At 38.7% G+C, this 24,967-nt stretch overlaps 1 protein-coding gene across 1 annotated transcript in view; it reads right to left on the bottom strand.

Moving 5' to 3' along the window:
* Positions 1 to 2,939, bottom strand: part of flrt2 (fibronectin leucine rich transmembrane protein 2) — a 109,873-nt gene extending 106,934 nt beyond the window's left edge. Inside the window, exon 1 of the mRNA XM_057823413.1 lies at positions 2,745 to 2,939. The gene's annotated coding sequence lies outside the window, so the exon portion shown is untranslated. The remainder of the gene's footprint in view (positions 1 to 2,744) is intronic.
* Between the last annotated feature and the right edge of the window lie 22,028 nt (positions 2,940 to 24,967).

The raw sequence follows: 24,967 nt of genomic DNA on the forward strand, positions 1-24,967 counted from the left end.
TACAAGGTAAGATTTGTAATTCCTTAAAGAAAAAATCCTTAACAAACAAAATGTCAGGTGATGGTTGGGTTAACATTGTTTTATAGTTGATGAACTAATGTTGACATATAGTTGATTTATGATTGACCGGGAAGTATGATTGAAAAGTCATTGAATTATGGATAAGCGGGCGTTTTGGTCAAAAACATACCATTGATTAAGCGTTGTTCTAATATTATTAATAATCAAAATGACGTTTAGGTTTTGTAAGCATTTCAACGCTGAAACAACATTAACTGAGGGTGCAAAACTGACGTTGATTAAACGATATAAGATCGACAGCGGAATGTTGAGCCAACATCTTTTCAATGTATGTCTGCTCTCTGGGAGATTACCCGCAGACTCGTCTTGCAATACCATATTCCAAATGAAGAAACTATAAAAACCTGCCCACTTGAAACAAATGGTATCTACTTCAATATACATACATAGTACCAATGCATCAAACAGATTTTCAGTGGAGTAGATTTTAAAAATCAAATTAGCAATTTCAATCCATTAGCTAATTAGTTTAAATAATGACTTAACAAATGAGAGGTTGAACTGTGCAACCACCACAATTTGGCTCCACTACAGTAAATAAATTCCAATAAAGCAACCAGAGCACTGATTAATCACACAATCCAAGTACATTCAACCAGGAAAACAAACACTTTTTCAATATTAGACAGGTTAGATCAGCAAGAGGATGTTTAGTCTCATTTATTGGAATACACGAGTAAAAGAGTGAATAGCCATAGCATGTGATAACATAATCATTTTCAATTATATATTTTTTCCCAAGAGAAGCTCCAGGAAGCATTAACCAGCTAAAAGCCAAATTAATGTCCATGAAAACCCTCAGTGACCTCATTGCATTCGTTAGTGTGTCGGGGTTATGTGTTGATGATGACAGTGTTATGTGTTGCTATTCACTGCACACTGTAATGTTTACCCATTAATCATGTCCATTGGCAGTAGTTGCTTGCTGGTAGTGTGTTAAGTGAATACTGTGAATAGGTTTTGTAAATGGGGGTTATTGGGGCAGTTCTCCCTGGCAAAGAAAAAAAAGAAAAAAAAGCTTTTGATCACAGCGCATAGTTATTTTCCAAGAAGAATTGTGTGTTTACCTGAGCAATGGAGCACTTCACACCCATTTAAATAATGAGACCATTGCAAGATAATTGCTGCTGTTTCACCTCAGACATTTTTTAGAGTTATAGCATGAAAATGCTCGCAATTAGTTTAAATTGTTTTTCTCATTGAGAGGAAACGTTGGTGACAGATTTACAAATATAAACTTGAAATCTCTCCAGACCGATTATTGGTTATTTAAAACCAGCATGAAAGATGTTCTCTCATTTCTTGAAAACTGTGTGTGCTCAACCTTTTTATATTTTGGACCATTTATTAAAATCACCAGTAAGTGTTTTAAAGCAAGCTTCAGAGAGACGTCAACCAAAAGGTTGACAAGACAAGTGCATCGGGTCACTAAACAACAGGCAGGGAGCAGGAAAGAAACAAGGCAGTTATGAATTATGCATGAAATGAAACGGTCCCACTTTTAAGTAGTCATTTGAGCTTTCAGCTGGCTCGCTTTTTTTTTTTCTCTTTTAACTTTGCATACTTTCTGGAGACGTCTTCCCAAACAGCAGGAGACTGACACTGATTGGTTTAATTATGTGTGCTGTAATTAAGCCGGAACAATCATCAATATAGTGGTAGAGCATCTTGAGAAGAACACGATGAGGATTTGAAATACTCTCTATCCGTTTCATTTACACACAATTTGCCTACTAGTATATAAAAAGTTATCCACTTGCTGGCCATAACCACTTGCAGAGTTTAATGAGATAATTCAAGAGACAGATTTATAATTATTTGCAAAAATTTAAATTCTCAACTATTTTTTCGAGTCACAAAATTTGTCAAACTTCTGTAATTAACAACACAATAAAACATTGACTATTTGCTGAGATGAAAACTTTGCTTAAGAGTGCTCATTTATACATACAGGTCTCGTATTATCTCATTTGGGTTGTGCATGTGGTTGGAATTTTGAGGTCTTTAATTTAATTTTTTTTTTATATGTTATACATATATTAGGGCTGCAGCTACAGTATCAATTATTTTAGTCGTCGATTAATTAATGAACTAGTTAGTTCGAGTAATTGAGTAATCGGATAAGGAACATGAAAAATTAAAATACATGAGCTCAGCCTCAAACAGTAAAAGAAAAGTAAATAAAAGAGAATCTATGTACAAACAAAAGAACAATTGGCTAACTTACATAGCAAAAGTCCGCTAGCTTAAATGCAATAAAATGCTAACGTTTTATTTTTTTTTTTTTTACAATGCTCTTAACAAATGGTTTAGACAAAAAAATACAAAAAAACAGCTGAATATACCTATAAACTAAATTATGAATGCATAAAAAAACTAATTCAAACAACAGCTTATGTTGGTCTTAACAGGGAGCAGCTGGATTCACCCAATTGAAATGAGGCAGACAAGAGGGAAGTGTATCCACTCAAATCAATAAAACTAAATGCAAACACTTTCAAAATAAACCATTACAACGGCACTTTAATTAACTAATTCCTCGAAGCAGCAAAATTTAATTAGAATAATTTTTTCTAATCAATAATACGAGTTTATCGATTAATTGTTGCAGCACTATTATATATACAGGTACACTTCAAGTCATTTTAAAGAGGTACACTTACCGTCTTTGGACAACTTGCGGTAATAGCGCAGAAAAAGAGTGCAAGCATAAGCTCACTGGGTCACCCTCACATCCCCGGAAAGCTCCCACATATGAGGTCGTTAAATTTTAAGCACATATGGGAGGGCAGCCGGCTTGCTAGCGCGTGTCAAGAGGAAAATGAAGGTAGCAGTCAGTCAGGCCCGGGAAGGAAAAAGAGACAGACAACAAGCAAAGAACAGCTTCTTTCCCTTCCTGCTCGCTGTCTCTCATGTAACTTAACCCCTGAGGTGCCTTGCCAAGTAGACGCAAACAGAAGTAGTTCCAGACCTGTCCTACACCAGCGGATGCCTCTCCCCTTTCTCGCTGTTTTCTCTTCCCTCAACATTTTTTTTGGCTATCATTTAACTCCTGAATATTTGCAGGCCGACGATGAGCTCACCGTGGGCTCAAGTTTCAGAGCTGCACTGGAATGCAAGGGCAGCCACACAGAGAGGCAGAGGTGCTGCCGAGGTCAAAGGCTACCGGGCTAGTGTGGAGGAACACAGTCAAGAGGTTGTCTGTCTCATGGGGTGTCTACCATGTAGGGTGATTTTGTACCTTCAGAGTAGAGAGGGATTTGGGGGTAGTCTGAGGGGCCTGCAGTGCCGAGAACAAAACAGGAGTTAAAGGGGTCACAGACAGCGAATGTCGTGAGGCCAAAGAACGTTTGACGGCACTCGAGCTGTGGACTTGAAGTTCCTGAATTCCCCTAAGTGTCAGATTTATTGCTCACTCAGCATTTTGGGTCTTTGCCTCAAGGAATAATCTTAAGTGAAGTGAGCACAAGTCATATAATGGATACGGTAATATTCTGAATACACAAACAAACTGAGTAACCTCTTGAATTGAAAACCCCTAACGTCATATTGAATTCATCCCCCAAAATATGCCTCTAAAGTTGAAAAAAAAAAAACTAAGGTTTCAAATGCAGCAGTGACATCAACTAATGTCTTTCCTAGACTACAAGATTTTTTTGGGGTCGTTCCCAACGATCGCACTGTCAGATTATGCGACATTTTGTCATGATGTTGCAGTGTGTCTTGGAATAGACGAGTTATAACGAGGCATGTGCCAGTATGAGAGTTTGACGGTATGATAACCTGAAGCAAAATTACTGTGGTATCAAGGTATTGCAATTATAGCTCTTATACAGTGGGGCAAATAAGCATTTAGTCAACCACTAATTGTGCAAGTTCTCCTAATTGAAAAGATTAGAGAGGCCTGTAATTGTCAACATGGGTATACCTCACCATGAGAGACAGAATGTGGGAAAAAAAAACGGAAAATCACATTGTTTGATTTTTAAAGAATTTATTTCCAAATTAGAGTGGAAAATAAGTATTTGTTCACCTACAAACAAGCAAGATTTCTAGCTGTCAAAGAGGTCTAACTTCTTCTAATAAGGTCTAACGAGGTCTAAAGAGGCTTCACTTGTTACCTGTATTAATGGCACCTGTTTTAACTCATTATCGGTATAAAAGACACCTGTCCACAATCTCAGTCAGTCACACTCCAAACTCCACTATGGCCAAGACCAAAGAGCTGTCGAAGGACACCAGAGACAAAATTGTAGACCTGCACCAGGCTGGGAAGACTGAATCTGCAATTGGTAAAACGCTTGGTGTCAAGAAATCAACTGTGGGAGCAATTATTAGAAAATGGAAGACATACAAGACCACTGATAATCTCCTTCGATCTGGGGCTCCATGCAAGATCTCACCCCGTGGTGTCAAAATGATAACAAGAACGGTGAGCAAAAATCCCAGAACCACACGGGGGGACCTAGTGAATGACTTACAGAGAGCTGGGACCACAGTAACAAAGGCTACTATCAGTAACACAATGTATCGCCAGGGACTCAAATCCTGCACTGCCAGACATGTCCCCCTGCTGAAGCCAGTACACATCCAAGCCCATCTGCGGTTCGCTAGAGAGCATTTGGATGATCCAGAAGAGGACTGGGAGAATGTGTTTTGGTCAGATGAAACCAAAATATAACTTTTTGGTAGAAACACAGGTTCTCGTGTATGGAGGAGAAATAATACTGAATTTTATCCGAAGAACACCATACCCACTGTGAAACATGGGGGTGGAAACATCATGCTTTGGGGCTGTTTTTCTGCAAAGGGACCAGGTCGACTGATCTGTGTAAAGGAAAGAATGAATGGGGCCATGTATTGAGAGATTTTGAGTGAAAATATCCTTCCATCAGCAAGGGCATTGAAGATGAGACGCGGCTTGGTCTTTCAGCATGACAATGATCCAAAACACACAGCCAGGGCAACAAAGGAGTGGCTTCGTAAGAAGCATTTCAATGTCCTGGAGTGGCCTAGCCAGTCTCCAGATCTAAACCCCATAGAAAATCTGTAGAGGGAGTTGAAAGTCCTTGTTGCCCAACGACAGCTCCAAAACATCACTGCTCTAGAGGAGATCTGCATGGAGGACTGGGCCAAAATACCAGCAACAGTGTGTGAAAAGCTTGTTAAGAGTTACAGAAAATGTTTGGCCTCCTTTATTGCCAACAAAGGGTACATAACAAAGTATTGAGATGAACTTTTGGTACTGACCAAATACTTATTTTCCACCATGATTTGCAAAAAAATTCTTTACAAATCAAACAAGTTGATTTTCTGGGTTTTTTTTCCAATTTTTGTCTCTCATAGTTGAGGTTTACTCATGTTGACAATTACAGGCCTCGCTAATATTTTTAAGTGGGAGAACTTGCACAATAAGTGGTTGACTAAATACTTATTTGCCCCACTGTATGTGTTATTTTGAGGTGTATGGGTTAAAAAAAAAAAAACTTTTTTTCCTTTGAACAGGATTTTTTTAAATTTTTAACAGCATATTTGCAAATTGGAACATCAACATGAAAATAATGTTAATATAAATAAATAAAATAAATTAATAAATAACTGAAACTGAGACTAAAGCCACAGCTCAAGTTGCTCAACATTAGAACAAGAACCTTTGGTCATAAAGAACCGGACTTAAACAATATATGATCAAATTGATTTTATGTAAAACACATACCACTGCTACTATAAATATTAATTAGTTGAATATTAATGGGGAGCCAGAGTAAAAGACGTATGTATGACTCATATCATTATTTACACATTATACACACACACACCCTCTCTCAAGACAGTAAGTCGCCAGAGAGAAAAAACACCACAGGCTGTATTATAAAAATGTTATTTTGAAGAGTTGTTTACAATGGCAGAACACTTTACAAAAGTAGGCTAATTGTAGGGAGGCATGCTAACTAGCCACATTATCTGCCTCGGTAACAAACTTACATTGTAGTATTTGTTTAACCATCACAAGACAAAGACACACTAAGCACGCTGAAGTGAACCCTCGGAGCTGGTGAAAAACTTTATGAAAGCATTTACTTTAAATTTTGTGTAAAGTGACGGATGATGGTCAAGTAAATGTGAACCCATGTTGGAGGTGTTGCTTCCCCTTGCAACCACCCTCCGCAAGAATGTCTTGCACGTAAGCTGTCCTTTCTCCTCTAAACCGTCTGCCGAAGTACTCCCGTACTCGCGACTTTGTTTTTTTTAATTTGTTTTGGAGGAGGGAAAAAGCGCAGGTGTAGTGTAACTGTCAGACACAGGACAAAGCAACAACCGGAGGGGAAGCCAAGCCAGGGATTTCATGCAGCATTTTTGGGACATAAAAAATAGCTAATATGTACTCCGGTATGAAGGAAAACTTTTGTGGTTTTGAAACCATGACGCTTTCATACAATGATGGACCTTGAAACTGGTAACAGCACGTGTCTAGTTGTAACCATTGTTCCCTCTAAGTTGCGCGTGTACGCAATCGTGCACTGACTGCACAGACTCAGCTAGAAACACTATGAAATCATCACAACATCACAATCACAAGAAAATCTATGCAGACAACAAAATAAAATTCAACAGAAATGTATTGTAGCATCACTAGGACTACTGTCGGTGCTGCAGTGATGTGTCAGTGCGACATTCCTATTGGTGCGGTCGATACAGAAACGCGACACTCCCATTGATGGGTGACTATATAAGATTGTACCTGTATATAATTGTGAGGTGCATGACCTGAGAAGTGCAGAGAAAAATAAAGAGTGAAAGGTGAGTAAGACTCCTGTGCTGTTTTGTTGAAGCCACATTCTGCTGCCAGGTCGCTGTGCGATGGAGCCAGAAGGACCACATCATCTGCAAAAAACAGAGATGGGATCCTCCCACCACCGAACTCGACCCCCGCCACCACCCGGCTGGGCCTACAAATTCCTCTGGTAGTAAAACAAAAAAATTATGCATAAAAACCAAAATAGTAATATAATAAAAGTAGAGTGCCTTGCAAAAATATTCGGCCCCCTTGAATCTTGCAACCTTTCACCACATTTCAGGCTTCAAACATAAAGATATGAAATTTAATTTTTTTGTCAAGAATCAACAACAAGTGGGACACAATCGTGAAGTGGAACAACATTAATTGGATAATTTAAACTTTTCTAACAAATAAAAAACTGAAAAGTGGGGCGTGCCATATTATTCGGCCCCTTTACTTTCAGTGCAGCAAACTCACTCCAGAAGTTCAGTGTGGCTCTCTGAATGATCCAATGTTGTCCTAAATGACCGATGATGATACATAGAATCCACCTGTGTGTAATCAAGTCTCCGTATAAATGCACCTGCTCTGTGATAGTCTCAGGGTTCTGTTTAAAGTGCAGAGAGCATTATGAAAACCAAGGAACACACCAGGCAGGTCCGAGATACTGTTGTGGAGAAGTTTAAAGCCGGATTTGGATACAAAAAGATTTCCCAAGCTTTAAACAACTCAAGGAGCACTGTGCAAGCCATCATATTGAAATGGAAGGAGCATCAGACCACTGCAAATCTACCAAGACCCGGCTGTCCTTCCAAACTTTCTTCTCAAACAAGGAGAAAACTGATCAGAGATGCAGCCAAGAGGCCCATAATCACTCTGGATGAACTGCAGAGATCTACAGCTGAGGTGGGAGAGTCTGTCCATAGGACAACAATCAGTCGTACACTGCACAAATCTGGCCTTTATGGAAGAGTGGCAAGAAGAAAGCCATTTCTCAAAGATATCCATAAAAAGTCTCGTTTAAAGTTTGCCACACGCCACCTGGGAGACACACCAAACATGTGAAAGAAGGTGCTCTGGTCAGATGAAACCAAAATTGAACTTTTTGGCCACAATGCAAAACGATATGTTTGGCGTAAAAGCAACACAGCTCATCACCCTGAACACACCATCCCCACTGTCAAACATGGTGGTGGCAGCATCATGGTTTGGGCCTGCTTTTATTCAGCAGGGACAGGGAAGATGGTTAAAATTGACGGGAAGATGGATGCCGCCAAATACGGGAACATTCTGGAAGAAAACCTGTTGGTATCTGCACAAGACCTGAGACTGGGACGGAGATTTATCTTCCAACAGGACAATGATCCAAAACATAAAGCCAAATCTACAGTGGAATGGTTCAAAAATAAACGTATCCAGGTGTTAGAATGGCCAAGTCAAAGTCCAGACCTGAATCCAATCGAGAATCTGTGGAAAGAGCTGAAGACTGCTGTTCACAAACACTCTCCATCCAACCTCACTGAGCTCGAGCTGTTTTGCAAGGAAGAATGGGCAAGAATGTCAGTCTCTCGATGTGCAAAACTGATAGAAACATACCCCAAGCGACTTGCAGCTGTAATTGGAGCAAAAGCTGGCGCTACAAAGTATTAACGCAAGGGGGCCGAATAATATTGCACGCCCCACTTTTCAGTTTTTTATTTGTTAAAAAAGTTTAAATTATCCAATAAATTTTGTTCCACTTCACGATTGTGTTCCACTTGTTGTTGATTATTGACAAAAAATTAAAATGTTATATCTTTATGTTTGACGCCTGAAATGTGGCGAAAGGTTGCAAGGTTCAAGGGGGCCGAATACTTTTGCAAGGCACTGTAGTAATAATACCTGTGATAATGTAACGAATCTGGTTCTAATGTGGCACATGTGGCTTATGTGGTGTACCTGAACGCACCGAGTGGCTGACGTACCAGAGAGTGAGGGAGGACTTTTGACTTTCACTTTGTTTAGCTGCAGCAGACAGCTGGCATGTTGTGTTGCACAAGTTCTGAAATGGATGGATGGATGGATGGATGGATGGCATTCTACCGCTGTACCGCTGTATTGTAAAACCAGTTCACGGATGCGCACAACACGATCATATATTTCAATGGTAAACCTCACCTTTTCCTTTTTCACCACCTGCACGAACATTCTTGCAACCCATGTTGATTTCTCTCACAAGAAACTCCACCGTGTCTCCGTCTTGTGGGAAAACAAAGAAAATGCGGCACTTTCATAAATTGTCATCTTTGGAGCATGTTGTCAGATGTAAAAACAAATGGCGAGTCAAATTTTACGTTGAATGTCGAAAAGATCGTGTGTGGAAGCGATCGGATGTCGAGGTACCACTGTACTCCCATTGTGGTTATTATTATTATTTTTTTTTTTAATAACTATGTATGAACTCACCCATGCCACAACTGAACCGTACCCAAAGCAGGAGTCTTCTTATGGTTAAAGCAGGACTCTCACAAATAACATAATACACATCTCATGAACAACTAAATTTTTGTCTTTTTCATTTTTTAGTAAATCAATTATATTGAAAATATTGAAAACTGCTGCTGTAACTTGATTCTTTTAATAAGCCATGTAACTTGCTGTAATCCTAGTTTTTGAACAGGCGTGATACTGATGTGTGGCCACAGGGTACACATCTGATGTTGCTCACAGTGGTTTACAGTGTGCACAGACACATGAAAAATTAGAGAGAACATTGGTTGCAATGCTACAAAACCAGACCCTGCCTGATCATCGCGTACTGCCGCGAAGATGGCTAATGTCATCGGGAGGCGGGACAAACAGCTGTCAGTCGGTAATGGCCATGGAGGCACTTCGTATCATAATAGGGACGTTTTTCTGCTCTGTTTGACTCAACAAATTCACTACATAAAAGACAGGATAATGGGATTCACTGTTTATTTTCTCTGCGTGGGGTGGAGGAACATGGAGGTGTCTCATGCTGCATTCTCTCAGTTTTTTTTTTTTTTTTTTAATTCGAGAGTGAGTGAGTGAGTGAGTGAGTGAGTGAGTGAGTGAGTGAGTGAGTGAGTGAGTGAGTGAGTGAGTGCAATAGAAAGCACATTCTAGTCAGAAAGCTACACCATTGGTCAATATTCATCAACAAATAGTAGGAACACGTAGGACGTGTCACACGATTCGGCGTGACAAACAGAAATTCTGACCCGCCAAAGTTCCTGCAACATAATAGTGAGTCGTTCGAGCCAGCTCGACAGTCTGTGAAAATATCACACGACACAAGGCGTCGTGATCCGCCCCTCCACTTCAAAAATGTCGGTCACGACACTCAACGATTCTACATGACGTGTCGGTCGGGCTGGAATCGACTGAAATTGTGTAGTCAGAGTCGGGTATAAAATACCATAAACGTTAAATAAAGGTATTGAAAGACTTCTTTGCTTTTTCGTTTGTATTTTTTGAAACATGCACAATTCTCAAAGATTAGCTAGTGTCAAACATGACGTTACATGGGATTTTGGCATCTAAGAAACCTCAGCACACTTCAGTTCATTAAGCATTTAAGGGTTAGCTCTGCCCGTCTGTTTTGGATTTTCTTTTCATTTTTCTTTTTTTTCTTTTTTTTGCTACATTTATTCCAAAAGAAGGTCCAGTCTCAACATGATATGTTATGAGAAGAACACGAGAAGGTTCGACTAAACCCACGTTAGTCATTGCAGAACGGGTCCACGTCCAAATAGCATGAATGAACTACAAGTAACTTAAGCACAGCCAAAATGTTTATAATTTACTATATTGTTAGTTTTAACCATTAATAAAGCACTAATTATGATCCCAAAACGCTTCCACTTCAAACTCATCTTAAAACATTACTCTCAACAATATCTTACAAAATATTTCATTTTGGAAGGAAAACAGGATTGCAATTGCCTGTGCACTTTATGTTGCCTTTGCAATCATAAGGTTTCTATTTGTCAAGCACTAATGACATTTTAAGGTTTTTCACTGGATACTGTGCAAGATGTTTTCAAGGCAGGCAACATCACATTTCTAAATATTTTTGAAAATTTTGAATAATTTTTCAAAACCCAATACCACATTCTAACAAATGAAATACCGTAATTTTGGACTATAGACTGCTATTTCTTTCCCCCTCATTCTTGAATCCTGTGGTTTATAGTCCAGTGTGGCTTATTTGTTGATTTATTTGGGTTAATAGGTAACAACATTTAACTTACTTGGCGTCTGCTTCATAAGACTGTAATAAGACCGTCATAACTATGACAGGACAAGGTCATGGGCATCAATGAATGCTTATGACAGATGTAATTAAGTGTCGTCCGGCAGATTTTGTCACTAACTACATTTATGTCCAGCTCAGCTCTTTTACATTCATCCAAAAGACATAATTTGCTTGATGGCACTAAGGCTAGGTTCATACTGCAGGTCTTAATGCAAAATTCCGATTTTTCGTCATATCTGTTTTTTGGGCGTGCTCTTTCAGATTGTTTTTGTCCATTGAGCCCGTTCAAGTATTACGCATTCACACTAATTCTCAGTCTGAGATGTACTGAGCATACTGGCCAGCATGCGCCGGAGCATCAAAACAAATGACTACACATGACGTACACAAACACATACGGACAGTTTGCTCCGACTCCTGGCTGTGTAAGCAATCTTGAAATATTGCTCATTTGGAGCAGAAAGAAAACCGAGCATTCTCAGGCTTATCCTCAACTCATTTTATTTGATTTTTTTTTAGGTCTGTTGTCAAGACTCCTCCTTCCCCAAATGCTGCGTTCAAACTAGGCGCTAACACTAATGAACAGCTGCACCGCTACCGTAGTGCCCTGTCGCTCTCGTTCTTTGCCGCCGTAATTGCTTCATGAATTCCGATTTGGGAAACTTGACAGCTCAGACCGCCGTCACATTCTGGAAAAATGTGGCCTAGATCAGGTTTAAACCTGTGACCCAGATCGGATTTAAAATGGTCCACTTTTATGCAACTTGTCAAGTTCAGACCGTCAAGTTAATGCCTCACTTGAGTCGGAAAAACACGATAAAATCGGTTTCATGCATTAAGACCTGCGGTATAAACCTAGCCCAAATGACATCTGTAATAAGCATTCTTAATGCTCATGACAGTGTCATGTCATAATTATGATGTTCATATCCAAGTCTTATGACGCTGCTGTCAAAAAAAGTGTTACCGGTTAATATCTTTTGGTGTAGTTAATAATATGGGTAATATCCCACAACAGGGTGAGGACAGCTACAGTTTATAGTCTGGTGCGGCTTATCTATGAATGAATGCAGTTTTCATGTCAAAGTAAGTGGGTGGCGGCTTATAGTCAGGTGCGGGTTATCTACGAATTTGTCATTTTCGTGTCAAATTTAGTGGGTGGCGGCTTACAGTCAGCTGAGCCTTATAGTCAGAAAATTGCGGTAATATTTTTTTTCAGTAGCTATTTTTAGCAAAATAATAACACATTTGTTAATGAGACACACAACATGAACACAACAAGAATCTGTACATTTATAAATAGTAAATGAAGGTTTAATGTACACCCTATGAATAAGTGAGAGCAGTGGTTATCTTTGTGCTGTTTTAATTCACGCTCAATTGCAGTGCAAACACATAATGTGATTACGCAATGTTTATTTTCCTTTCTTTTCCCCAAAAAGCACCTTTATCGTTGCAGTACAAAAGTTGAAACAATTGCATTTATTTTGCCTCCACCTTTGAGAAGTACCTACAATAGTTTACAGATTGTTATAAAATGAATGAATCCAATGCTGCCTTGTGTACTTTGTTACACATTTGCAACAGAGGTATTTTCTCATGTCAACTCAATAAATTTCTGCATTTGTCATCTTTTGTCAGACATCTCTTTTCATCAACTTAAGGAATAAATACAAGTGAAAACTATGTGGTGCATTTTTTTTTTTTTTTTTTTGCTCACTAGGTTAAAGTCCAAGAAAAACACATAAGAAAGAGAAGAAAATAGTGTGTTTTAAGGATTCATGACTGATAGAAAAAAACATTTTATATTTCTGGCATTGAAGTGGCAATGCCCAAAGTCATTTTCTTTTCACGCGGCCCCAAATCTCTAGCTGCGACCATGTCCGGCAAACCACTCTGCAGACTTTAAATTTGGAATATGATTTATTACTACTGAGAGTTATGACGCGAAACAAAGATTTGTGTCTTTTGCTGATCATCAGTACCATCTTCTGTGGTGACTGGAAAGTGTATTACTTTGACACTGAAAAGTAAATCCCAGTGTACTTAAAAGTGACTCGGCAATTTGACTGTTTTTGCAGGATTGTATTATCGAATCAGGCAAAGCAATATTATCCTTGCACACAGCACAAGCTCCCTCTGATCACTGGTGGTTTTGAATGCAGCACAAGAACGATCTGCTTTACAAACATGGACAGCCAAACTATTTGGAATAAAATGTTGAATCAGATTGTGGGGGGAAAAAGCTAAAATAAGAAACAGCAGTTTGTATTGCACTGATTTCCAGTACTACCATCAGAGCATGCATACTTTCATTTGAATTATATGTAGCCTACATTGACGGAAAAACAAAACTTAATCTTAAGAAGAATTGAAGAAAACCATTTGACAGACAAACTTGTTTCATTTATAAGTCTTTTTAATCCTGTATTGCCAATTTTATCATGTTTGATACTCTTAGAATTTCATGATTTTGAGAGAATTTTGAAGTTTCTTTCTCCAAAAAATTGATGGATGCAAGTCAACACATGAGAAAAAAAAAAATCAGGATTTAGCAAAGGTTGTAGATATTAGAGGACTTATTACACATATTGATTTTAATCTTTCTTTTTCAAAAATTTGAAAAAAAGGCTCCATTAATACCTTATTTTCCAAATCTTGGGATTCTCTGACAATTGCTTCATGTTGCTAACTAACGCTAATGCACAGTTCTCTCCCTGCTGTAGCTCCCTGCTTCTCTCGCTCTTTGCTGACGTAATTGCTGCATGAATTCCAATTTGGGAGACTTGGCAGTTCAGACCGCAGCCACATTCTGAAAAAAATGGGGCCCAGACCGGATTTTAACCACATACAAAAGTGACCTAGATCGGATTTGAAATGGTCCACCTGAACCTATCCCTATCGTCAATTTACAGTTGTGTTCAAAATTATTCAATCCCCACAGTATATAAGTGTTTATGCAAGTTTGACATTTATTTTTCAACTGGTTTATAATCACATTAAATAATGACATGTCATATAGACAAATACACCTGGGATAACAAAAATATTTTGGAATGTTCCAATTTATGGCCTTTCTGTAATTACATCATTGACAAAATGATTCAACCCCTTCGGTATGTATAGTTTTAGTACTTAGTACAACATTTTCTTGCAGCGATCCACAGGTATCTTTGCCCATTTCTCATGAGCAAAGGCCTCCAGTTCATTAACATTTTTGGGCTTGTGTGCTGCAACTGCCTTCTTCAAGTCCCACCAAAGATTTTCAATGGGATTTAAGTCTGGTGATTGCAATAGCCACTTCGGAATCTTCCAGCACTTCTATTGCAACCAAGATGTGGTAGATGTGGATGTATGCTTAGGATCATTGTCCTGTTGGAAGGCCCAACCTCACCCAAACCTCAGCTTTGTCAATGAGTGCATGACATTTGCATCCAAGATCTCCTGGTATTGAACTGAATTCATAATACCTTGCACACACTGAAGATTCTCTGTACCTGAAGAAGCAAAACAACCCCAGAGCATGACTGACCCTCCACCGTGCTTCACAGTAGGTAGGGGTTTTCTTTTCTTTATAGGCATCATTCTTTCGCCTCCACACGTACCGTTGATCCGTTGGCCCAAAAAGTTTCAGTTTGGTCTCATCATTCCAGAGAACTGTATCCCAAAACCTCTGTGGTTTGTCCACATGGTTTTTGGCATACTTCTTGTGCTTTGAAGTTAGCTTGGGGGTGCGCCTGGGAGTTCTTGCATGGAAGCCATCATTTTGCAGTGTGCGTCTTATTGTCTAGGATGAAACCTGAATACATTCCAATGACATGTCCTGTCGTAGTTCCTCAACTGTCACCCAGGGATTTTCCTTCACCTTTCGCATGAGGTATCGCACAGAAGTTGCAGACAGTAAACTCTTTCGACCACGCCCAGGTAGTGTTTCCACTGTGCCTTTCGCTTTAAACTTGCGGACTATGCTCCCAATTGTGTCTCTTGAAGTTTTTAGCCCTTTTGTGATCTTTTTATATCCATATCCTTGCTTATGAAGTAAAATGACCTCCTCTCTGAACATTTTTGACCATTCCTTGGACTTTACATGTTGTAAAGATGTCATTAACTGCCAAGAAGAGCCATGTGTCACAGTCCTTTTAAATATGCTTAATTGCTGCTCATTAGGGTTCTGTTCACATCTACAGATGTTTTCAGCTGTTTGACAACACCTGATGTAAACCTTTGTTATTAAGAGTGGTGGAGTTAAAGGGGGCAATGTTCCCTCTAATTTTTCATGTGCCTGAGCAGACACACAAGCTCTCTGAGCACACTGCAGCCCATGGTGAGCAACATCAGTTGTGTACACAGAGGCCGCACACCAGTAACACGCCTATTCAAAACCTTGAATCAGAGCAAGTTACATGGCTTATTAAAAGAATAAAATTACAGCAGCAATTTTCATTAGTTTACTTTTAATAAGGTATAACTGATTTGGCCCACTTAAAATGAAAAAGACCAAGATGTCATTGTTCATGAGATGTGTACTATGTTACATGTGACAGTCCTGCTTTAGCCATAGGAGGGTCCTGCTTTGGCCTGGGTAAGGTCCAATTGTGGCATAGGTGAGTTAATAAATAGAACATAATGAACAACCACAATGTATCACACTATATCTCTCCCGCATTTAAACTGTTCAGACAATATGGACACTCAAGTTTCCTATTCTGTGTCTGAGCAGCTACACTGCAAAAACACACCTCCTTAAAACTACGAGTAGTTAAATTCCCTTGTGTAAATCTACAAGAATTAAGTGAAATTATCTGCCAGTGCTTCAAGTAAATTTTTACTCAGATTTCTTATAATAATAAAAATGACTAGCTGAAAAATAGCTTAAAATACATATTTTATTTTATTAGTATATTTAATCTTTAAAAAGTTTTGAAAGGTCAGAAACGTTCTTAATTCAAGAATAGATATTGTTCAAAACATTGTTTGAAAGCATTTTTCTAGACATCTGTCACTCATTGAGTTACGTTGCAAAATGGTACAGAAAACAATTGCTGGTGCAATTAAGTAATTAACTAGATTAGTTCTAAAATTAGATGTTAATTAATATGTTGCGTTTGCAAACATTGGCAGCAGAATGTTGCTTCAGTAAATCAGCAGAGTAGTCAAACTCACTTTTCTCCACCAATGGGAGTGTCGCGTTGCCGTATCGAAAGCACCAATGGGAGCGTCGCGTTATAGTATCGAAAGCACCAATGGGAGCGTCGCGTTATAGTATCGAATGCACCAATAGGAGTGTTGTGCTAACATATTATTGCGGCGCTAACAGACAGTAGTCCTATTGGCGCTACAATGCGTTTCTGTTGAATTTTTTTCTGCGCTTCATAAATGTTCTCATGCGCCGAGTGTGTGCAAGCAGTGCACAATTGCGCACGCGCGCAGCTTAGAGGGAACAATGTTGGGGGGGTTCAATAATTTTTTTCAATGAGGTAATCACAGAAAGGCCATTAATTGGAATATTACCAAAAATATCTTTATTGTTTCAGTTGTGTTTGTCTAATTGACATGTCATTATTTGATGTGATTATAAACAAGATGGAAAATGAATGTCAAACTTGCAAAAACACTTATCCACATTGGGGGTTGAATAAATTTGAACACAACTGTAGCTACACAGACCCGTGCCGCCAATAAGGCGAGCTAGGCAAATGCCTAAGGGCGCAGCTGCGTCCAAAAGGGCGTCAAGAAAAATATTCAAATAATATTTGATGACAGCAGTATTCAAAAAATGTATACAAAACAATAAAACAAAAGAACAACAAAACCATTCGTAATAAGTCTTTAAATAATAATGAAATCATTTTTCTAGTGTGCCTTCTGCCTGTTTCACTTTTTTCCGTGACGCGATAATTTCACCACAGACCCTAGTCTCACCACCCAGCAGACCAGCGAGCTACCTGAAGGTGATATTTTTAGCCTCCACAATTGAGCGACGTTACGGTGACAAATCAACTTCATGAAAAGACAAAAGCCCTCCGGGTCAGAAGAAAAACAGAGGTTTGTTGTGATGATTTTTTTCAACAGCATAAGCAAGTATACTTAGAGCAACTGCAAGCAAGCGGTTATTAACATAAAGTTACATAGAGTCACATAGACTTATTGCGAAAGCAAAATTATACTGTATCACTAGCCAGGCTGCTGTTTTAGAAATATTTTCAGTATTCAGCCAGCTGTGAATTAGTTTCAGTTAAATTTACTCCCCCACCCATTATAGAGAAATTTGGACAAAGTGTATGGAGGACTAAAATTGTCTTGCTTATTTTCATGTGATGTGAACCACTTTTACCTTGTGTTAAATTGTGCTTTTCAAATAAATTTGCCTTGCCTAGAAGTGCCAAGGTTTATTGAATAAATACACCATTAAAAATGCAGTTAATAATTTCAAAGTTCTGTGGTATGGGGGACAAAAAGTGCCACGGATTTAAATTTAATAACATTTGTTATTAAATGTGTCATTAGGTCATTAAAATGGCGATCACGTTCATGTAAAAAAAATATATATCTATTCAATTTAGTTTTTTTTTTTGTAATCATATATTATTCAATTCATTATTATTGCATAGTCCTGTGTCGTTGCAGTGCTTCAAGAATGTATTTTCTTTTAACTACGCCCATCAAAGATAGTGGACAGATCTAATAGACAGGTATAGTAGGCTGCAAGAATTTAGGCGCTATTATGGTTATGTTATGCTGGTTTCACAATCAACAGCTATTTGACTAATATAATGTAACATTCCACTTTCTTCTCTTTGTAGATGCTCTTCTGAAATATTTTCCTTCTACCTATGTACATCCTGTGCCATCTTTTACAGCAAACTTATCCACATCAGCACAAAGTCCAAGCCCACCAAGTCCAGGAAAGAATTGCACCTTCCAAAACAACTGTCATATGAAAGTGCAATAGGTGCTTTTGCATCGGTGAAGACAAGGTGAGTAAGGTTATAGGTCAAGGTGGAAAAAAAAAATTGCATTTTAAAGTGTTCTGTGTGTCTTTATATAGGTTCGTGGGTAGGTCTTAATTATATTGTAATAACAATAGAAATTTATGTCATTCTTTTGTTTTTCAAGTGTTTTTTTATTGGTGCTTTGGATAGTTATTGGAGTATTTTTCTTTTCATTTCTGCACTTGTTCGTTGTTGTCTTTTTTATATAATAAATTACAAAGAGATGTGCTTTTTCAGTGTGAATGTTTAAATATATGTGGTGAAAATAGGGGTGGGGGGCGCCAACAAATATGTTGCCTAGGGTACCAAATTGGTCAGGAACGGCCCTGTAGCTACATATACATGAGGGGGGCATAGTATTGGATCATGTATGCCAATTGATAGAATTCCTTCATTTACTTTGATGTTTGTGTTGGCCGCGATGCTCCATTAAGAGAAGCAGTTTTGTACAAAAAAATGCAAAAGTTTTAAATATTACTAAACTCTATTTTAATGGTTTATCTGGATTCACTCCCATTAAAACCTTAAGTTGTAAATTGACACTTAAATTATATGGGAACTTTGGCGCCTGTGGCAATGCAAAGAACGTTTTATGAAAGGTATTAATTTGCACTGACGGCAAATGTGAGTGAGTAGAGCACATTCAGTAATCTGGATCAGCACCAAATGACACAATTTCATACTCACCTATTGTACACATTTTAGATTTTGACAAATTAAGCAATAGGGGGGGAAAATCCTTCATATGACCTGGACATGGACTTTTTTAGGGATTAGTACTTACATGATTTTCATGGATTTGTTTCTTGGCACACCCATGCATTTCCAATTCCGCAACAGAAAATCAAACAATGAAAAAAGTTGGCAAAGAAAAGCGAAGAGTGATTGTCATTGTTAAACTGTCATACCCTCTTGCACACTGCAATAAAACAAAAAATAGGGGCTTATTAAATACAACTCAAATGTGTTTACTTTTACGTTGGCTTTCTCTCCAGCAAACCGGCTTTCTTTTAAACTGCTCCTTTTCCAGCACAGCGGCACACATACCGGCAGGCATGTGTGGTCTTTATTAGGACAGGAAGTGTGTGAATGAGTCTTGCAAGCCAAATCTCGGGAATCCCTATCCTTTCCCCCTTGTGGTGCTTTTCACAATTCGTGCCAACTAATCGCTTGCACTGATAATAGGGTTGCGTATGAGGCCTTGGTTCCCAAAGACAAAAAAAATGCTGGATGTGTAGTGTTTGTGCGATGAGTACAGGAGAGTATGTTAACAAACCCTCTGAAGGCTCGTTCCCATGGGAACAGAGGCAATCGCGAACAGCTTGTTTTTGTGTTGTTGTGTGTTTTGTTGGCAATGGTATCGCTCCTGGAACCAAGACAGCCACTGGGCAGGTCTGATATGCAAACTTGTAGCCAGGTAGGACTCATGAAGAAGTCATATTATTCTCTTTCTTCCTCAGTTTTTTGTTCATCTGACTTCTGTGGATTTTCTCTTGTTCAAATAGAGTTCTTGTTACATACCGTGAACTGACAGGCTGAACTTGTTCTTGAGGTTTCAAAAACTCTCAGGTGGATCATGAGATTCGCTTTGGTTGAGCGACTGCAGGTTACTGTTACACATCTCCACACGCTTGGCCGACCAACACTTGCCATTGGTTTTGACCTTTGAGGTCTCACGAGGAAGTGGACACCACCCAAACGGAGGAATTTAGCACAAATACTGAATGATAAGATCTTTCTGTTGGGTAGTTGACAACATTAACATATTTGTAATTGTATCCAGACTGAAAATACAGTAAATCACTTGTGAAGGTGCCATTGTGAATATATTAACACTGACTCAAATGACCGTTCCAAATGAAAGCAGAAACATTTTCAGGCAATGACCATAGACTTCATAATGATATTGACCGGACACATTCCCCAGACTCTGCGCCATGTCTTCAAGTAGGGGCCCATTGTCCAACACTTTACTTTAGTCAGTCTAAGTCAGTCGCAGTTATTTTCACACACATGCAGCGATCCAATGCCGGATTTGGTTGAAAAAGTACGAATGCCCGCACACAAACAGGAAGGATTGTCTCAGGAGTGATTTGTTCGAGGATTCAAGGTAATTATTATATTTTTCGTACCATGCATGCATTTTGAAACGTGAAAAAAAATCAATGGGAAAAATTAACCGCTACAGCATTGGCGTCATAACTCGCAATATTAACGTAAAATAAATGCTAACTTCGAGGTTTTGTTTTGCTTTTAATAAAGAATTGAGAATGTTTTACGTTCTTATTCATAAAGAATTCAGGGATTTAAGCATTTATTCACAAGAATTTTTAAAGTAAAAACCTTTTTCTGGTGATAAGGCGGCGCCACAGTGGCTTAAAGACTAGCAGCACATTTGACATATTTACGTAAAATAAATGCTAACTGCCCGTTTTTTTTTTGTTTTTTTTTGCTTTTAATGAAGAATCGAGACTGTTTTAAGTTGATATCTATAAAGAATTCAACAAATTAAGCATTTATTCACAAGAATTTTCAACGTAAAAAGGTCTTTTTCTGTGTTTCCACTCGGTCAGCTTTGACGGAGATAGGCTCAGACCCGGTGGCATGGGCAGGCATTAGGGGACCGGGCCCGCCCTGAGAGACTGCTGTACCCGCCCTAATTCTATTAGACTGTACTGTGTAATTTTTTTTTTTTTTTAAATCTTCCACAAAAACACGCACACACACACCGAGAGGACGAACCCTCTATTCATCCTATCTTGATCTGTCGTCATTCAATTCAACCAATCTGAGCAGCGAATGAAGGCGATTTCTAGCCAATCACACACCTGTCAAGTTGTACGGTTTCAGCGTAATTTGTACAAGTGAGCACTGATTTTTAAATGTGGACGCCGTATGTTAAAAATCTGTACGTTTTTCGTGCATTACGTTTTTTTTCTCCGTTCAGATTTTGTCACCGTTTCGGCAACGAGACAATGTGTGTTGCAATGCGTTACAACATTGGTTGAATGACGCGAGAAAAGTTAGAGACACGGAGAGGGAAGAGTGTTGTGACGCTGTAGCAAACGCGATGCTAGATAAGGTGGCTCCAATACTTCCTGACTGTAGCCGACAGCCTACAATCTACGCCTAGATATCTCATACATATAGAACTACATGCGAAATGTAGTTCGGTGGCGTTAGTCAACAGCCGCCATTTTAGAGCAGTACAGTTCTCAGAATGGCTCTGTTGTAGTGAACCTTCTTAGCGAACCTAAGTAACTTTTTATCTAAAATACTCGTAAATCGGCAAAATCTTGACTTGAATCTATCTTTAAATGATGAAACAGTTTTAAAACTTTTACATCGTAATGAAGTAATAAATGACTTCCAAACATAGCAAAGGTTACTATGTTTTTTTTTTTTTTTTTTTTTTTTTTTTTGGGGAAAAAAAAACAAAACATGAAAGGTAACACCAGTTTCTTTGTCAAGTAACTAATTACTCTTACATTCAGGTAACTGAGTTACTAACTCAATTACTTTTTGGGATAAGTCATTTGTAACTGTACTTTTTAAAAGTAGGATTAACAACACTGGTCATAAAGATCAAGCCTGCAAAAGTGACGAAAGCGTAGATTTTATTCTGCCAATTTGTTGCCGAACAAAATTTGCCCGCAACTATTGCTGATCACTTCTCAGAATTAGCAAAAGAAATGTTCCCTGACTCAAAGATTGCATCGGTGAGTTAATTTTACCAATTGACCTTTTTAATTTATAATTGGACACACTAACGAATTACCCTTCACGTCAAACTGAATTGCGAGCTGAAGTGCAGCCATCAAAAGACATGATAGAAAGTGCCAAAAGTTCTACATACAATTATAACAAAAGTCATTGTTAATTTTAGTAATCATGATGTAGCTGTAGATATTGATTCTTCTTTGATTTCTCCAGGTTATATGTTACAATATTACCAATTAATTAATATTGTTTTAAAAATTGAGTTTTAATTTTGTTTCTTAATGCACGCTATATACAACATTGTAAGATTAGTCACCAATTTGTAAGGGCATGCGTCACTATTTATAAGATTGCCAACGGCCTCGGGTTGACTGGTATGCAATCATAGATAAGGGGGGCGGGCCAAGTAGCCGGCCATTGGGTACTGCGATTGAATAGGGATTGCTTTGGTTACAGAAATGGAGATTGAGCGGCTCCTCCGTTACTAATTCAAATTGGGATGGACATCCGTGTTTTTTTGTGCTCTTAGCTGCTGTAGTTACCTCTTCAAGCATGACTGTTGATTTCACTGCTCATCTTGACATCAGTGCTCATGTTTATCAGTGCATATGTTATGTTTATGCTTAAGAACCTTCGTTGAATACCGTAATTTCCCGAATATAACGCGCACTTTTTTTTCCCAAAATCAATTTGTAAACTCATGGTGCGCATTACAAACGGGTACATGGATGGAGACAGAAATATATATGTATTACATATATATATAAACCGATTTTTTTTCATTGACACGGCCACGTTGTGTTGAAGAAACGTATGCGGCGACCCGTTGCTGACCATTACGGTACGTGACGTCACCATTTTGTTTCGGTAATACTTCATACTAATCGGCCGAATGATTTCGTCTGTGTTAAATTCTGCTTTTTTCACTCTTCATAAAGCACAGAATTTAGTTTCTTGAACTCATTTGAGTCGACGTTTATTGCAGCTCCACAATTCGGAGCATAGCAAATGTAAGGACACACACTTTCTGTGTCCGTCAACTGTATCGGTCCCTCGGGAAACTCAAACCCAAATAACAATAGTTCAGTAGTTTTACCGTATCAATCCATGGAAGAAACATTTATTCATCATGAGGAAACGAGCAAGTTATACAGCAGCCTTTAAAAGAAAAGTCGCATCCGTTTTGTTTTCTCCTAGATTCTGGTAAGTTGGAGAAGTTGTCAAATCATATTATTACCGTAAATATTGTCAGTTTACGGTAATGTTTTGAACTACCAATGTGCTATGCTTGTGCTGTGTTTCACCAGTCAGTAAAATGACATCTCTGTATCTGTACACGAGCTCTGTTTTCTTGTATTCTTCTATTTATTGGTGCTAAAATTAGGGTGCGCGTTATAAACGGGTACAATAATTTCCCCCAAATTTTACAAGTAAATTTGGGGTGCGCATTATACACGGGTGCGCCTTATATTCGGGAAATTACGGTACATGCACACAGAACTGCACCATTGTTTTTCGTTTGTCTTATAGATTTTACGATGAACTACCACTTGTGACTTCAGTGACAGAAAATATTTCAGTGCACTGATGTAGTAATGTACAGGTAATAATGCCACTGTTCAGGCTAAATTTACGTTGAATAAGTGTGCCCCCCCCCCCCCCCCCCCTCAAAAAAAAAATGTAATGCCCCCCCGTAATTTCTTTCTGCAGCCGCGTCTGGATAGGCCCGCTATTAATCGGCTCTGCGCCCCGTCAATATATTATGAAGTCTATGCAATGACCTTTACCCATCATACTAAAGATTTAAAAGTCAAACCTCAAACTGTGATGAAAGCTCTGCGAAACCTTCTAGAACAGCATTCATAATGTGCATCAAAACCAACTTTTATTTATGCTCTGTTTTCATTGCTAAAGCAGGGGAGGTACAAAGTAAAATTAAAGTGCACCTTTATTGGGTGAGTGAACATGTCACTTTCCAGTGTTTTCATTCTTAAGTGAAAACACATTTCACCAACCCCTCTCCCGACTTCTTGCTGAGAGCAAGCGTCTCTCCTCTCTTGCTTGCCCTCTCGCCAGGGACAGCAAGGTAATTACATCATTTGGAGCTAGAATGAAAGCACTTTACAAGGGAAAGGACGTGAAATGCTTTATTGCATGCAGAATTGCCAATTAAAGACAACACCTGGAATGCAGTGACTTGCTTAATACAACCCTCCCTAGAGGCTGGGCCAGAAAACCAGTTGGTCCCGTGCTCCTGAGAGGCCCCTTGAGAAGGTTTTTCTTTCCATCTTTCCTGCAATTTTACCCTGACTTTATTTGCAAAAAGCCTGTCAACAATGCACCTTCACATTGGCTTACATAAACCATAAGTCACAAAGGCATGGTGTGCTTTTAACCCTATTAATAAAACACATTTCCTGGGCAGGGCATATGGCAGAGGTACAACATAAACCTGCTAGCAAGTAAAAACAGTTGTGATGCTCTCCAGTTCTATGTCTCAACTATGTAAGGTACTCACCCCCCCATCAACACACACCCAAGCAAGTCCATTTATGCTCTGTCCAAGACATGTTCCATGCTCATGTCAGTTTTCTTTGAAATGAAGAAAATATCATTTTAATTACACTTGTTAAATGCCTAAGATATATTTTCATTGCATAAATAACTATTAAAATGAGACTTCACCATAACTCAAGAGTATTTATGAGAGTGTGATATCATTCTTACCATCAGAAAGTTTGTTTGCTGTCAGACAGAGACCACCTTTAAGAGTCTCGGTCAATTCATTTTGGAATGCGCCCGACCGTCATCACAGTGTTCACACCTGCCCAAACAAACTGGTTGAATTCAGCTAAACTAAATAAGACACATGTGAACAGCACAGTTGTTCTTTTCCACAACCATGCTGAACAAGATAATAGCACACTAAATGTAGCATTCATGGCATGAGGGAATTAATATGTCACACTTGTGGCAATGCCTTTAGTGCCTGTAAAATGAGTTCCCAATAAACAGCAAAACGCTGACAAAGAAGTTTGGAGATTTGTCATACTTAGCACTCGTCACTCTCTGAAGTTCATAAATCAATGGGAAATTTGTGAGGTATTATGTTAGCCAATGGGATCCAACAATTTT

The sequence above is a fragment of the Corythoichthys intestinalis genome, chromosome 19 (genome assembly GCF_030265065.1).
Source record: "Corythoichthys intestinalis isolate RoL2023-P3 chromosome 19, ASM3026506v1, whole genome shotgun sequence".
Classification (NCBI taxonomy): Eukaryota; Metazoa; Chordata; class Actinopteri; order Syngnathiformes; family Syngnathidae; genus Corythoichthys; species Corythoichthys intestinalis.